At 36.2% G+C, this 13,941-nt stretch overlaps 1 pseudogene; it reads right to left on the minus strand.

Moving 5' to 3' along the window:
* Positions 1-709: 709 nt before the first annotated feature.
* On the minus strand, positions 710-1,705 carry LOC102433078 (annotated as a pseudogene).
* Between the last annotated feature and the right edge of the window lie 12,236 nt (positions 1,706-13,941).

Below are 13,941 nucleotides of genomic sequence, written 5' to 3' on the forward strand. Positions count from 1 at the left end.
TTAGGATGGAGGTTAATTCTGCTTTACTTTCCAATTCTTCATTGATACTATCACAATGTCTCATAATTGCACTTTTTAGCCAATTAAAAAGCCACAATGTTGTACTTGGAATCAGAACAGAAATATGTAGGCTTTCTTTTGGCTAAAGAAGGAAAGGGAGGGAGAAAGTGAATGTAATTTTTCATTTTCAGTATTGCAGTTCTATTATAGTACATAAATTCCACTGTATCATAGGATAGAGGTTTTGGGTACAAGATGTATAAAATAGGCTGAAATGTCATCCAGAGTAATAACACAGATGATATGAGGCTCAATAATGCAAGACCAAGAGAATTTGGAGACATTAATTTATGTTAATTTAAAATTTCCTATGTTACATTAATAATTATATAGGCCTGAGATATACCCCTTTGCACAGTGAAATAATCCCAAAATAATGCCAACATAATTAATAGCTTCTGCAGACCTGGTTGACTCCCCATTCTGGCAATAAGAGTAGAAGTGGAGGAGGGACCAGAATATGAAAATACCTTCTCCCACTTCACACACCACAGCATAACATCTTTACCATCATATTCCAAAGGGAAAAAGTAAGTCTTTGCAACAGAAAAGAACACAAAATGTGAGAGTATCTAAGAACACACAAATATTTAAATGAAATGCAACAGGCGTTTCATTCGGTTTGATGACAGTGTGAATAATGCTTTTTCTAATAAATAAATTGGCATTGCTGCTGGTTGCCATTTAATTTCTTTATAATATGGCTTTCTGGTGTTGCATTTGTGAAGATAGTTCCTACAACAATGTGGGTACCCCAGAGACTATGATGAATCACTTTACTGCAGCCAAGATCATCAAAAGAGAATCCTAAATGTTGATAGCATTCATCTGTTTCAAAAGAGTGTTGTTTGTATACAGGATAGGGCAAAAGTAGGTTTACAGTTATGAGTACACAAAACACAGACTTTATTCTTGTGTTATTATTTATTAATTATTATATTATTTTCCATGGGAACAACTATAAACCTACTTTTGTCCCACTGTGTCTGATCCAAAAATACCAAACCAATGATGGGTCAATAAAGTCAGCCAAATAGCCTTTGGCTCAAAGAGTGTAGCATATTTCCCTAGCACCACTGATGAACATTTTTAAGAGCATTTCTCTTTCATTGTCTACCTCCTCACTCCAAATAGTCATATCATTCTTAGTTTTCTGTGTTACATCGGAATCATTAGTTTGTTGGAGGCCACTTCTGGAAACAGAGATTGAAAATCTCTTAGCAGCAATTCTGGACATGTTTGGACTGTGCACTCTACGCTGGCACTTTCTAGGTATGTTTCTGCATTGTTAATTGTTAATTTCTTGTGCAACAGGTGCATCATTACCCTGAAATTCATTCACATATTGTGCCGTTGCAAACTCATGTCTTTCACTTGATAAAGGTTTTGCTAGAACATCAGGTAAAGTTATATAAACCTGGCTGTTCTTCTATGACATGGTCCCAATGAGGTGACAGTCAAAACCTATGTTCTCAGACCATATTGTTCAAGAGCATACATAGGGAGGTGCAGTGGTCACATGACTCATCAGAAACTGAAGATCCTCCTGTTAAAAAGGCTTTAGATTGACAACAATTTTAACTAAAGAGCAAAATCCTGGAAGTTAAGAAACTACTCTGGCTCTGTTACAGAGCACATTGGCCATTTCTAGAGGAGAGAGCAGATGCAACATTTCTTTCCCAAAGTTGTTCTAAGAGCTGTGGCTGGAAGATGGAAGAATTTGGAGGGTTGGAAAACATCCACACCAATTACCACCACTGCCTCCAGCTGTCTAGAGTGAATTTTTTTAAAATCCAAATCTGAAAATAGTTTCCTTTATACTCCATTTATTATCCATTGCACTCAGCACAAATAGAAACTTATTAACCTAACATACAAAGTACTATCATAGTTACTCTCTGATTTTGATGGCATCACACTTCTCACAGTTTTGATTATAAATGTAATCTAATTTAATACTTTTTTTAAAAATATATTTTATTGATTTTTTGATTTTCTCTCTGCATCTCAGTCTTTACCATTGTATCTTTTCTGCCTATGTCTTCCTAGCGCCTTAATATCGTCAAATATCCCTCATCAGGAGTTTCCTTGCAGAAAAGTACCATCATGTTAAAAGGTAGGTTAGCAATCCCACCTATGTGCACTTCTCACAGTTTTGATTATAAATGTAATCTAATTTAATACTTTTAAAGGTCCCCATGACTTCTCAGATTCCTGATTTTCTCTCTGCATCTCAGTCTTTACCATTGTATCTTTTCTGCCTATGTCTTCCTAGCACCTTAATATCGTCAAATATCCCTCATCAGGAGTTTCCTTGCAGAAAAGTACCATCATGTTAAAAGGTAGGTTAGCAATCCCACCTATGTGCTCTTCAAGTGCTTATCTTTAAAACTGCAATTATGGATTTAATGGAAACTACCATATTAATGCCTATAAGCTCCAGGTGAAACACTGAATGTTTTCACTGATGTTAGTGGAATTGGGAAGGTCTTGGATTCAAAGTCAGATTATGTAGGTTCATACCATGAACTCCTAACTCTAAAGAGTTCTAAGTGCTATATGATCTAACATACATTGTTTTCAATAAAATCATTATGTCAATTAAAATACTTTTCATAGATTTTTGCCAATAAATTACACATTAAGATAGAGCAAGTCTGATTTAGTAATGTACACAAATGTCCTTTCTTTCCATTGCAGAGAGAATGGTTAAGTAGGTATACCATACTTTTTTTATTCATACAGATTTATATGTGCTATAGGACAAATATTCATGCAATTAATACTTGGAATTATCATTTTCATCAAATTTGGGAACTTTTCCACCTTACTCTTTCAAATGTTTTTTTCTGCCCCCTTTTCTCTCCCCGCTTCCTTGACTCTCATTATACATATGCTAGTTTTGTCCCACATATCTGTGAGGTTTTATTTTCATTCATTTTTTTTCTTTCAATACTTCACACAGGATAATTTCAATTTATTTCCCTTTAAGTTCACAAATGCTTTCTTCCACCCACACATATCTGTTGTTGTTTCTAGTAAATTTTTCATTTCAATTATTTTACTTTTAAACTCCAGAAATTCTATTTCACTCATTTATTTTATAATTTCTTTTAATTGATATATTTTATTTGGTGACATAGTATTCCCAAACTTTCCTTTCATTCTTCAGACATAGGATTAAAAAAAATTTTTTTAAACATATGTAGAAGAGTTGATTAAAAGTCTTTGTTTAGTAAGTCTAACAGTTAGGCTTCCTCAGGCAGTTTCTATTAACTGTTCTATTTCCTATGTGTGACGTATCCTTTCCTATTGCCTTGTGTGTATTATACTATTTTTTTAACTGGACATTTTATAATGTGACTATTGTGGAAATAAAATTCCCATCTTTCCCAGAAATGTTGTTGCTATTTGTTATTGTTTATTCTGTTTGTTTTGCAACTTTCTTGTAATAATTCTTCAAAGTCTATATACTCTGCCATGTGCAGTCACTGAAGTCATGGCTCATTTAGCTTGCTAGAGAAAATGATTGTCTTTAAATCAATCTTTCCTTGAAACAATGTCTCCTACTCTTTTCAGAGGGGCTGTGTGTGTGTGTGTGTGTGTGTGTATTGAAACATGCCTTCATCATTCAAGCACTTTAAAAGCTGTGCCTTAGTCTTCAGTCCCTGAGTGTTCAAAACTTTATTTCAACCACAGGTGAATTCTGGGTGAGTCCATCAACCTTCTTAATCCCATCACTGGTGAGAGATTAGGGCAGTGATGGCAAACCCTATGACATACGTGTCAGAGGTGACACGCAAACTCATTTTTTTGGTTGATTTTTCTTTGTTAAATGGCATCTAAATATATAGAATAAATATCAAAAATATAAGTCTTTGTTTTACTATGGTTGCAAATATTAAAAAATTTCTATATGTGACATGGCACCAGAGTTAAGTTAGGGTTTTTCAAAATGCTGCCACGCCGAGCTCAAAAGGCTTGCCATCACTGGATTAGGGCTTTCTCAGGTCTTCTTGGGTATGTGCAAAATCCTTCAGATGTATGGGCTGTGTATATTCCCAAGAATATTTTGGAGCTTTTAAAAGCCAACTATGAAATGTCATTCTCCAGGTCTTCCTTTTACTTTTTAGGCTACCCTCTTGTTTGCCCCAACTGTTATCACTGCTCAGATGTTAAGCAATTGTTTTCAACAAATGTCCTGGTAATAAGGCTTTCCCCACTGAATATACTCTGGATCAAGTGAAAAAAGAGAATCTCTGTTAACAGATCTTTTTCAGGGAGCTGCCAGACAGACAAAATACATGGGATTAAGCTTTCTGAAGAGCTTCAAACCCAGTTTTGTCACCTCTAGGGGCTGCTAGGCTGCTTGGTTTCATTGTTACCATGGCTGCAAGGCTGCTCCTGGTCCAGGTTATTATGGAGCTGGGCAGAGAGGGAAGGGGATAGAGCAAGTCAAAATGGGATAAGGTCCTTGCTGTTCTTACTGATATTTAGCTGTTTTTATTTGTTTGTTTGTTTTTTGTTGTGTGATTTTTAAATAAATGGTCCTCAGGTTGTTGGAAGCCTTTGGTTAACTTTGTAGTTTTGAAAATGTTAATTTCAACGTTTTAAATTAGTGCTCTCATTGCTTTGAAGGAAAAACAGATTTTAGAGGTCCTTATCCTGCAATTCTGAAAAATGTTCCTCTCTAATAATTTTTCACACCTTTTTTTACACTTTTTCACTGGGCAATGGCATGGGTGTTGAACCCATAAACTCCTGAAAGGAGGAATTTGCTTACTTACTAAAGTTCATCTTCTCTACTCCTGGCTAATCCTTCCTTTGAACTCTATCCTCAAATACTAGTAGCTCAACTACTATCAGTGTTATGAAGTGTTTAGGGTCAGTGCAGATGTTTTAAATTAAGTTTTGTTTTTCCCCACATATGCCAGAATATATTCCTGGGATCATATATGCTCTTGGGTAAACCTGTCTAACTTCATCTGGAGTCATTTGGTACTGATATAGTAAAACTTTTGAAAATCTGTCTCAATGTCTTTGTGCTCTTCTAACAAAGACAAATTAATTTTTTTCTTAATTCTTGTATGGTTACAAGGATATAAAGAATATTATATACAGCAAAGCAATAAACACATTCTTGGTATAAGTCTTTCAGACACATTTAAGAAGGCTGGCAGTTTCCCTAGGATTTCCTTTCTCCTATTTTCTATTGCAACCTTGCACTGTAAGCTCCAGTAACTACAATGTTATTACCATAACTCAATAATGAATGGATGTCAGATCTTTTCAGTGGGAGTGACTCCTTCAGAGAAATAATTATCAATGGAATGCAAACATGTGAAAGTAATTTTATTTTAAAATAAAAAAGTACAATTTAGTAGTTCAGTGATTGTTTAAAGAAGGGTAAGTAAGCATCATCATAAAACTGATTAGTACCAAGTGAATAAAGCATCAACTTGCAGTTGATTTTGTAATCCGATTAGCTTATCTTTTTCTTTTAGAGTGAACACATGGGGAGAAATACACATTTATTTTACTATGCATCTTTTTGAGTGTTCAATTAAAACACAAACAGAAGCTAGACCAGTGGTTCTCAACCTTCCTAATGCCGTGACCCTTTAATACAGTTCCTCATGTTGTGGTGACCCCCAACCATAAAATTATTTTCGTTGCTACTTCATAACTGTAATTTTGCTACTGTTATGAATCGTAATGTAAATACCTGATATGCAGGAGGTATTTTCATTGTTACAACTTGAACATAATTAAAGCATCACAAAAACAGCATCACAAAAACAATATGTAATTATATATGTGTTTTCCAATGGTCTTAGGCGACCCCTGTGAAAGGGGGTCGCGACCCACAGGTTGAGAACCGCTGAGCTAGATCAACCCATATGTCAGTGGCCAATTCTCAGAGTTTCCTTAACTGATAGAAAGTCTTCTGATAAAAGTTTCTGTATCAAGGTTGAGCCACTTACTCACCACTGTTTCTCAATTACTTTCCTGGCAAGACAAGTATGTTTTTGCATGCAGAAACTAGTGTTCTATTTAATTATCTCTGCAGATACACTGCATCAATACAATCTTAATTAAGAAGTTCTTCGTGTATCTTGGAAGTAATCTGTTCAGTGACTCTTGGAACATTTAGGTAAGAAGACATCTCCAAGTAATGTTTCAAATTTCTTTTTCCTTCTTTCTTCTCTTCAGTCAAACAAACCCCTAAAATTCCTTTGACAATACATACTGATTTTATTTAGCTACAAAAATTGTATATATTAATCATATTGCCTTACATGTTTACAATAATGCTGTTTATATGTAAGAACTTCTTTCTTTTATAATAAAATAATAAATTCCAATTAAAAAATAATATTGGAATTATTTAAGTTCCCCCACACTCTTGCTCATATTTGTTGTAATGTGTGTGGAAATCTAATAGTGTTTTCAGTATGATTTGTGATCACAGATCATAGTATAACTACTGGAAAATAAATCAGAATCATGCTTTTGCCATTTTAGGGATAACACAATAATAGGCTTAAATAACTCCTAACATATTCATAATATCAAGAGAAATGATATGTTAAAATACATTACAAACTATTAAGCACAATCCAAATATAAGGTGAAATGACTAATTTTAATACTAAACTAAGTACGGTTACTGAACCTGCAGGTTTTATGTAGAAAAATGATATAATATTGAGCAGAAGCTATAGTAAGACTAGCATTTTAGAAAATAAAATAAGTTTTGATTTTATTTCTAGATAAGTTGAAAAAAGGTAAGTATTGCATTGTGCTAAGAATAGGTAAGGTTCCCAAATACATGACTTTTAAAAAAATGAAATTCTCAATACAATCATTAAATTAATGAGATTTTCCTTAAAAATACAATTGTTAATACCTTGGTTAAAACACATACTCATTGTATGTATTTTTGGCTGTTCATTTTCAAAGATAAGAATTGTTGCTATTATACTTTTAGGGAGAAACTGTTTTGGTCCATTAAAATATTCCAGAAAAAATAAAAGCTTCTGCAAGTATCAGTAGAGCATGAAAGTTATACTAGTGTTAAAGAAATGATCACTCCAGTAATAAACTAAATGAAAATTTAAGCTCATTTATTTCACAAGACAATCAATACCTTTCTTATAAGCTATCATATCTTTACTACTAATAGTATATCATTCTTATGAGGTCTCAGATGAATACACATTTCTACTGTTTTTCAGATTTTGTTTGCTTTCTGCAAAGCTAAAACTGACCTAATCTTTTTCCCTATTCTTTTTAAAAAATATTTTTATTGATTTTAGAGAGGAGGGGAAAGGGATAGAAAGAAACATCAATGGTGAGGGAGAATCATTGATTGGCTGCCTCCTGCCCGCCCCCTACTGGGGGGTATCGAGCCCGAAACCCAGGCATGTGTCCTTGGCTGGAATCGAACCTGGGACCCTTTAGTCCATAGGCGACACTCTAGCTAGGGCCTTTTTGCCTATTCTGACCTCATCTTTCAACATACAGATTAAAGCTGCTTATCTCACTGAAAAAAATCTCCTGTTTCCCATAAAATATAGAAAATAGGAAACTTTAACTTGGGGGAACTGATTAGGAAATTTAAGTATATGTTGTCTGCTTATCATTTCCTTCTTGATCTACAAGGGTAATTGCGATTAAATTTACCAAACATGCTTGAAAGGTGAGAAAGAATTAAAAAATAAATGATTGTCCTATGTGCCAGACTTCTATGTTCTGGTTCTAGCCTGGTTCACTAAACCCAAACCAAATATATCTCCGATATAGCGTTGCCTTAGGCAGGTGCCAAACATGCCCATAGTCTCTACATTATGGGGTGAGTATAGGTATTTGTGTGGGAGTCGGGGTAGCAATGGGGATTGGAATAGAAAGCAACAGTGATCTTAACTGAATTTAATATATCTTATTTTGGGGAAATGTATAAACACTTATGAGCATGTGAAAACACTGCTAGGACCCTTCCAATGACTTGAAATTGACCTGTCCAAGTGAAACATAAGGTAAGTTCATGGCATATTTTCCTTTGTAAACTATAAAATTAAAACAAAGAGTTCTAGCCCTGGCTGGTTTTGCTCAGTGGATAGAGCGTCAGCCTGCGGACTTGGGGGTCCCGGGTTCGATTCCGGTCAAGGGCATGTGCCTTGGTTGCGGGCACATCCCCGGTGGCGGGTGTGCGGGAGGCGGCTGATTGGTGTTTCTCTCTCATCGGTGTTTCTGGCTCTCTGTCCTTCTCCCTTCCTCTCTGTAAAAAAATCAATAAAGTATATTTAAAAAAACAAACAAAATAACCCCCCCCACACACACACAAAGAGTTCTAAAAACGAAGTTGCTTCATATTGAGGTCACCAAAACCAACATGGTAACAGTCAGAATTTTTCATATTTCTTTTGTAGCTAGAGTTCAAGATCACTTGAGATTCTGTTGTAATTAGTTCCTTCTACTTGTTATATTATTAATATTCATGTACTAGTACTAAAAACATTAGTGCTATTACAAAATTATACTAAAATAATATAATTATGTTAGCATTATTGGTGTGCTAACAATATTAGTATTATTAGTGTTATTCTCACTCAAGCATTCTTTGTGATAGACTAATTCTAGAATAAAGTGAGCTAGCATGCTGCGTTTTTACCTTCTTTTTCATTTTTAAATACAATTTTTTTCGTATGCCTGCATTCCAATGAGAACCACTGCTCTGAAGGAGTCAGTTTCACTGAAAAGATCTGCTATCCATTCATCTTTGAGCTCAGCTGACAACATTGTAGTTACTGGAGCTTACAGTGCAAGGTTGCAATAGAAAACAGTGCAAAAAAAGTCATGGGGAATCCATAAGGCTTCTTAAATGTGCTTAATAGACTTAGGCCAAAAATGTGATTATTGCTAAAATCTTATTTTTTTGAATGATCACCAAGAATACTTTTTTCAATTACAGTTGATATTTAACATTTTATATTAGCTTCAGGTGTACAACATAGTGGTTAGGCAGTCAGAATTGCTATCCTCAAATCAACAAACAAGTGTTGGTGAGGATGTGGAAAGGGGGAAGCCTCATACACTGTTGGTGAAATTGCAAATTGGTGCAGCCACTGTGGAAAACAATATGGAAGTTACTCAAAAGCTAATATCTTCTTTTATAAGTTTTAAATATCCTGGCTATATCAGTTCAGAGAGGTGTTTTTCAAATCTTCACCCTCAATATGCTATGGGCTTCAATCTCATATCTAAAAAAATCACGTGATAATGTGTTTAAATGAGTACACTCATATATGTACTGCATTTCCTTATAATAAATATAAAATGGTTGTATGGAAACCATTGCGGCACATAAGAAAAATTGTAGGCTTTGGAGCTGGGGAAACATTAATTCATATTCCACTTGACTTTGAAATTTTCCATAGACTAGCTACTTAGCCTCGTCGCCTTCGGCAAAATGAAGAAAATAATGCCACCTTATAACTTTACTGAGAAGGTTAAAAAGGTAATGCATGTAAAGCACTTAGATCACTGCCACAGAATAGATGAAAAATAAATGTGACTTCCCTTTGCTTCCTTCATATTAGCATATGAAACTATTAAATATTATTTTTCTAATCCAGAAATCATTTAAATGCATGGTGCATGAATATTTTAATTCACTCAGCCTTTAATGATTCCTTATTCTCTCATTAAATTAAAAAAGTTAATAATACAAAATACTATACTATTTTAAAATAAAGCAAGCAAAACTGCAGACATAAAGAGAAACATTCTTCTGATGTATTGTGAATTAAGTTGTTACCCAGGCAGTATCGAGTCTAAATTTAGAAAACAATTCCTGAGTCTTCTGTCTTCACTTCTTTCTTTCCTCCCCTTGTCTTTCTCTTCTATTCCCCTTCCCTTTCCAACCTTCCCATCCCCTGCTTTCCTCTAGTTTTTCTATATATCTTTATGCATTCCCTGGGTGATCTCATTGTTGTACATATCAATGCAGTCCTGATGACTTCCAAATTCATGTCTGTAACCCATATTCTTCTCTTGAATTTTAGACTCATACATCCAACTGTCAATTCAACATTCACAGCTTGATGTCTACCGTAAATAGAAACCTCACATTCAATACAGGCATGAGCAAAAGTGCATTTACAGTTGTGAGTACACAAAACACAGAGTTAATAAAGCTATTGTAATGGTCATAAATAACCTGAATGACTTTTTCCATATGAAAAATTGTAAACCCACTTTTGACCACCCCTGTATTGCCAAAATAGAACTCCTGAGCTTTCTCTGAAATCATGTTCCACTTATAATCGTCTCCATTTCAGTTCATAGCAATCCAATATTTTCATTTTGGATGCCAAAAACAGTGGAGGCATCCTTGAACTTTGTATTTTTCACACACTCATTATAATGTGCCAGGAAATCTGATGACTCTCCAGAATCTGGTCACTTCTCATTACCTCCACTCTGTTGTCTTGATCTGTTATCCTACAGTCTCTTCTCAACATAGAATAAAAAATGATTTTCTAAAATGAAGTTATATCATGCTAATTCTGTGATCAGTATCTTGCAGTGGCTCACAATTTACTTAAGGTAAAAGTCAAAATTTTAATTGTGGCCTTCAAAAAACCATCTTTTATTGCTACCTCTAGCATGGAAGTTTTCAACTGGGGATGATCTTGCCCCTAGGATATATTGCAATTTTTGATGGTCACTACTCAAGAGAGAGGACAGATGTGACTATCATCTAGGATAGAAACCAAGGATGTTAATAAATATCTTATAATTCCCAAGATAACCTCTGGGCTATTCCTTTACAAGGAAATAGTCAGTCTAAAATATTAGCAGTAAAGAAAACCAGATGTAGAGTCTCATTTCCAAAGCTTTTCTTCTCTCTCTCAACTCCAACACTGGCATTCTTGTTGAGCTTTGGGAACAGGATATGAAGACCTCACACCATTTCCCCTCAGCCTGGAATATCTGCCTCTTAGAAATTTGTATGATTTTCTCCCTTGCTTTCTCTTACCTCTGTTCAAATATTCTGTCTCACTGAGCCCTTCTCTAATCACCTGATATTAAACAGAATTCCCAAGCACTGATTTTGCCCTAGCAGTCTATATAGAACTTATTACCATCTGATATTCTCTAAATTGTATCATTTGTTTAATCTCTGTTTCTCCTCACTAAAATGTAAACTCCAATTGGTTGGGTGTTTTTGTCTGTTTTACTTACTTTTCCCCCCTTTCTAGAACAATGACAGGCATACAGAAGTTAATAAGTGTCTGTAGAAATAACAATTCAACACAACAAAATGGTGGAAATCAACAGGGTCTTCTAATAGTCTATGAGACAAGTACCAAACCTAGACATTGACTGAAGCAATCTGGAAACAGGGTAAATCTGAATTGTTTGGTTAGAAGGGTGATGCTTGCCTCTATGTATTTTAGGGAGAGGGTATAGCACCCCCAGAGGCCTTGCAGTTGGAGGAAGTGTGTTCCGTGGAGAAATGATGGAATAAAGCCTCAGAGGGCACAGAGTGAATCAAAAGAGTTCAAGTGGGTGAGTGCAGCTGAGAAGAAAGATGCAGGGCACCCTAAGCTACTAGAAGCCTGCATAGTCTTTGAGTGAAGTGAGAAAGAGGATAAACCATGTAAACACTTTAAGTGAAAGATACCTCATCACACCCCAAGTCAGAACTGCTGGGAAGTGAAGACTGAGCTGGAAGAGAGGCAATTTAGAAAGGAAGATTGATTAGGAGATAGCTCTAGTGCTAGGAGAAGAGGTGCAAATGTTTTTAAATATTTTACTTCTTGTACATATTCTTAGATATTCACATTAGTTTCATTTAAAGAAATGTATAGCATTTCTCATGGGATGAGATTTCTCACATTCCTTTATATCTGTTGTGTTAGTTTGATGATTAATGTGTGTGTGTGTGTGTGTGTGTGTGTGTGTGTGTGTATGTGGGCATGCACACACGTGTGTTTCAAGCAGAAAGGAAGACAGGAAGACTCAGGGAGGGAAAGAGGGAGAAAAAAGAGAGAGGACAAGAGAAAGAAAGAGAGCAAAATTTTTTTTTGTTTCAAATTAAAGTGATCACCCCCCCCTTCTTTCCCCCCCTTCTCTTGGCTATTATGCTGCTGCTAATATTTTGGTGCTTAAAAACAAAAACAAAACTCTGAGATTGTAGCAGCTACAACACAAAGTACTAACCATTACATGGTCAAAACATGCCACCAGAGACACCTGCCACAGGCCCAAGGCAAGGGAAGTAAAAGCAAAAATAAATGAATGGGGCTATATCAGACCAAAAAGCTTCTACATAGCAAAAGAAATCACAAACAAAATAAAAAAGGCAACTAACCGAATGGGAGAAGAAATCTGCAAACAGAGCCTCCGTTAATAACCAAAATATACAAAGAACTCACACAACTACTCCCCTCCCCCAAACAATCCAATTAGAAAATGGGCAGAGGGCTTGAAGAGGCACGTCTCTCAAGAAGACATACAAATGGTCAAGGCGTATGTGGAAAGATGCTTTACTTTTCTAGCTATTAGGGAAATGCAAATCAAAACGACAATGAGTTGTCACTTCACACCTGTTAGAATGGCTATTATCAACAAGTTATCGACAAGTAATAACACGTGTTGGAGAGGTTGTGGAGAAAAAGGAACCCCCATTCCCTGCTGGTGAAAATGTAAATCGGTACAGCCACTATGGAAAACAGTATGAAGGCGCCTCAAAATTTTAAGTATAGAGTTACCATATGACTCGGCAATTCCTCTAAAAAATATGTAAACATTTCTTCCTAAAGATATATGCACCCCTATGTTCACTGCAGCATGATTCATGGTGGCCAGAACATGGAAACAACCAAAGTGTCCTTCTATAGATGACTGAACAAAGATGTGGTACATATATACGACGGAATATTACTCAGCCATAACAAAAGATGAAATACTGTCATTTGTGACCACATGGATAGATCTTGAGAATGTTATGCTAAGCGAAATAAGTCGGATGAAAAAAAACCATGATTTCACTCATATGTGAGATACAAAACTGGAAGCAACAATAAACAAACAAAAGCTCACAGACACAGACAATAGCAGGGTGGTTATCAGCGGGGAAGGGAAATGGGGGGAAGGAGATTTGACTGTGGGTCGTGGGCACATGATTTCTACACTTGAAAGCTAAATAACTGTATTAACCAATGTCACCGCAATAAATGTAATAAAATTTTAAAAAGGGAATGCAAAATAACTCAATTTTTATTTTGATCACATGTTAATATGGTAACATTTTGGATATATTATATTTTTAAAAAACGACTCACCTTCCCATACAATCCCGAGAGGGGTCCATAAGGCTTGCCCTGGGCTCCCTTGGTAACTTAAAGAGAAACTTTCACAAAAGTTGGCGCCCTTGATGTCTTGCAAATAGCGGAGGAGGATGTCCTCAAGTTCCTGCAGAAGAAATCCACTTAGGTGGCACCAGCCTTGAAATTCAAACGGCGCGGTCCATTTACAAAAGGCAAAGTGAGGGCACCCGCATCGAAGAGAACCTGGGAGAGATTCTGAGAGCTTTCATGTCACGGTACCAGTGACATCCTGGCCGATGGCAGGGCCGCGTTCTTCCAACAGTATGGTCCAGGGAGCTGCGCTCAAGTCTGCTGCCGCCACCGGGCCGCTCCTATGGGCAGCGCCTCACTCCTGGCCCCTTCCCTCCCGGACTCACACGGCCTCCCGGGGGGTCAAGGCTTCCTTCCGGTGGCTCCTGCTCCCAGGGCGCCGCCAGCACCCACGAAGGCGTCGTAGGCTACCGTCCTCGCATGGCTCGGTGTAACAGACTGCCTGGCTTCC

This window comes from Myotis lucifugus, unplaced genomic scaffold (genome assembly GCF_000147115.1).
Source record: "Myotis lucifugus unplaced genomic scaffold, Myoluc2.0 scaffold_201, whole genome shotgun sequence".
Classification (NCBI taxonomy): domain Eukaryota; kingdom Metazoa; phylum Chordata; class Mammalia; order Chiroptera; family Vespertilionidae; genus Myotis; species Myotis lucifugus.